We start from the raw sequence: 3,870 nt of genomic DNA on the forward strand, positions 1-3,870 counted from the left end.
GCTGTTGGATTCTGTTTGCTAGTATTCTGTTGAGGATTTTTGCATCTATGTTCGTCAGTGATATTGGCCTGTAGTTTGCTTTCTTTGTGACATCCTTGTCTGGTTTTGGTATCAAGGTGATGGTGACCTCGTAGAATGAATTTGGGAGTGTTCGTCCCTCTGCTATATTTTGGAAGAGTTTGAGAAGGATAGGTGTTAGCTCTTCTCTAAATGTTTGATAGAATTCGCCTGTGTAGCCATCTGGCCTGGGCTTTTGTTTGTTGGAAGATTTTAATCACAGTTTTAAATTCAGTGCTTGTGATTGGTCTGTTCATATTTTCTATTTCTTCCTGATTCAGTCTTGGCAGGTTGTGCATTTCTAAGAATTTGTCCATTTCTTCCAGGTTGTCCATTTTATTGGCATAGGGGTGCTTGTAGTAATCTCTCATGATCTTTTGTATTTCTGCAGTATCAGTTGTTACTTCTCCTTTTTCATTTCTAATTCTATTGATTTGAGTCTTCTCCCTTTTTTTCTTGGTGAGTCTGGCTAATGGTTTATCAATTTTGTTTATCTTCTCAAAGAACAGCTTTTAGCTTCATTGATCTTTGCTATCGTTTCCTTCATTTCTTTTTCATTTATTTCTGATCTGGTCTTTATGATTTGTTTCCTTCTGCTATCTTTGGGGTTTTTTTTGTTCTTTCTCTAATTGCTTTAGGTGCAGGGTTAGGTTGTTTATTCGAGATGTTTCCTGTTTCTTAAGGTAGGATTGTATTGCTATATAGTTCCCTCTTAGAACTGCTTTTGCTCCATCCCATAGGTTTTGGGTCATCGTGTCTCCATTGTCATTTGTTTCTAGGTGTTTTTTGATTTCCTCTTTGATTTTTTCAATGATCACTTCGTTATTAAGTAATGTATTGTTTAGCCTCCATGTGTTTGTATTTTTTACAGATCTTTTCCTGTAATTGATATCTAGTCTCATAGCATTGTGGTCAGAAAGGATACTTGGTACTATTTCAATTTTCTTAAATTTAGCAAGGCTTGACTTGTGACCCAAGATATGATCTATCCTGGAGAATGTTACATAAGCACATGAGAAAAATGCATATTCTGTTGTCTTTGGATGGAATGTCCTATAAATATCAATTAAGTCCATCTTGTTCAATGTATCATTTAAAGCTTGTGTGTCCTTATTTATTTTCATTTTGGATGATCTGTCCATTGGTGAAAGTGGGATGTTAAAGTTTCCTACTATGATTGTGTTACTGTCAATTTCCCCTTTTATGGCTGTTAGTATTTGTCTTATGTATTGAGGTGCTCCTATGTTGGGTGCATAAATATTTACAATTGTTATAAATTCTTCTTGGATTGATCCCTTGATCATTATGTAATGTCCTTTTTTGTCTCTTGTAATAGTCTTTATTTTAAAGTCTATTTTGTCTGATATGAGAATTGCTACTGCAGATTTCTTTTGGTTTCCATTTGCATGGAACATCTTTTTCCATCCCCTCACTTTCAGTCTGGATGTGTCCCTAGGTCTGAAGTGGGTCTCTTGTAGACAGCATATATATGGGTCTTGTTTTTGTATCCATTCAACCAGTCTGTGTCTTTTGGTGGGAGCATTTAATCCATTTACATTTAAGGTAATTATCAATATATTTGTTCCTATTCCCATTTTCTTAATTGTTTTGGATTTGTTATTGTAGGTCTTTTCCTTCTCTTGTGTTTCTTGTGTAGAGAAGTTCCTTTAGCATTTGTTGTAAAGCTGAGGTGCTGAACTCTCTCAGCTTTGCAAGCAAACTCTTTCTAACTTATTTTTGATAAGTGATGAAGTTTCTGGTGACACTTTCAAAATAATGTTTTTTCTTAAGGAATAAAAAGGTTATGGGCTTCCCTGGTGGCGCAGTAGTTGAGAGTCCGCCTGCTGATGCAGGGGACATGGGTTCGTTCCCCGGTCCGGGAAGACCCTACATGCCATGGAGCGGCTGGGCCCATGAGCCATGGCCGCTGAGCCTGTGCATCTGGACCCTGTGCTCCACAACGGGAGAGGCCACAACAGTGAGAGGGCCACGTCCTGCAAAAAAAAAAGGTTACAAGTCAGAGTACATTAAAATGATAGTTTTTCAAGCATTTCTGTGTATTTTAATCCTTACTCTCTTTTTTTTTTGCTGTTTTTTTTTTGCTTCCCAGATTTGAATCTCTGAAAATTAATGATTGATTTGACCTAACTAAGTAGATTGCTTTATGAATTAGAGCATTAAAAAGAAAATCCTGATATAAACATAAATCTGTAAGCCATATTTCCAAACTTCCACCAAATGAATTCTCTAGTCAATATCAAAACAGTTTATTCCATGGCACCATCTCCTATTATGTTCTCCTCAATAATATACCTTAGCCACTCCTTGACCATCTCTGAATCCACATACTGTAAGGGAGATAAATGGACAATCATTCTTGAACAGTAAGTTGTTGCTCTTACAGAAGAACTTGCCCTGTTAGTTTAGCTCAAATATTCTATTATTGGGTAGAATGAATGTTCTGGCATAGCAGTTATTCAAGTTGTGATTTTGTTTCCTTATAATCACTTGCAGTTATGCTTGGAGTAAGCCATAATGCAATTGTCTCAATTTAATGTGAGCTGTTTTTAGCAATGCAAAAGCTCTGATTGTGTTTTTTCATTTTATCCCATAGTATAAGATGGGAATCCATGTTTAGTCATATCCACAGATTACCTTAATGAACAAAAATTTATTACATTATCTTTATTTTTTAAAACATCTTTATTGGAGTATAATTGCTTTACAATGTTGTGTTAGTTTCTGCTTTATAACAAAGTGAATCAGCTATATGCACACATATATCCCCATATCCTCTCCCTCTTGCATCTCCCTCCCACCCTCATCTCACCCCTCTAGGTGGTCACAAATCACTGAGCTGATCTCCCTGTGCTATGCCGCTGCTTTCCACTAGCTATCTGCTTTACATTTGGTAATGTATATATGCCAGTGTTACTCTCTCACTTCATCCCAGCTTACCTTTCCCCAAGTCCATTCTCAACATCTCTGTTTTTATTCCTGTCCTGCCCCTAGGTTCATCAGAACCTTTTTTTTTTTTTTAGACTCCATATATATGTGTTAGCATATGGTATTTGTTTTTCTTTTTCTGACTTACTTCATTCTGTAGGACAGACTCTAGGTCCATCCACCTCACTACATATAACTCAATTTCATTTCTATTTTTAAATAGATTTTATCTATCTATCTATCTACTTATCTATCTTTCCATTTACTTTTGGCTGTGTTGGGTCTTCATTGCTGCGTGTGGGCTTTCTTTAGTTACGGCTAGTGGGGGTTACTCTTTGTTGTGGTGTGCAGGCTTCTCTCATTGTGATGATGGCTTCTCTTGTTGTGGAGCACAGGCTCTAGAGTGCAGGCTCAGTAGTCGTGGTGCACAGGCTTAGTTGTTCAGAGGATCTTCCCAGATCAGGGCTCGAACCCATGTCCCCTGCATTGGCAGGCGTATTCTTAACCACTGCGCCACCAAGGAAGCTCCTCAATTTCATTTATTTTTATGGCTGAGTAATATTCCATTATATATATGTGCCATATCTTCTTTATCCATTCATCTGTTGATGGACAAGTAGGTTGATTCCATGTCCTGGCTATTGTAAATAGTACTACAATGAATATTGGGGTACATGTGTCCTTTTGAACTATGGTTTTTCTCAGGGTATATGCCCAGTAGTGGGAATGCTGGTTCATATGGTAGTTCTACTTTTAGTGTTTAAAGGAACCTCCATACTGTCCTCCACAGTGGCTGTATCAAGTTACATTCCCACCAACAATGCAAGAGGGTTTCCATTTCTCCACACCCTTTCCAGCATTCATTGT

The sequence above is a fragment of the Neophocaena asiaeorientalis genome, unplaced genomic scaffold, assembly GCF_003031525.2.
Source record: "Neophocaena asiaeorientalis asiaeorientalis breed wild unplaced genomic scaffold, Neophocaena_asiaeorientalis_V1.1 scaffold558, whole genome shotgun sequence".
Classification (NCBI taxonomy): Eukaryota; Metazoa; Chordata; class Mammalia; order Artiodactyla; family Phocoenidae; genus Neophocaena; species Neophocaena asiaeorientalis.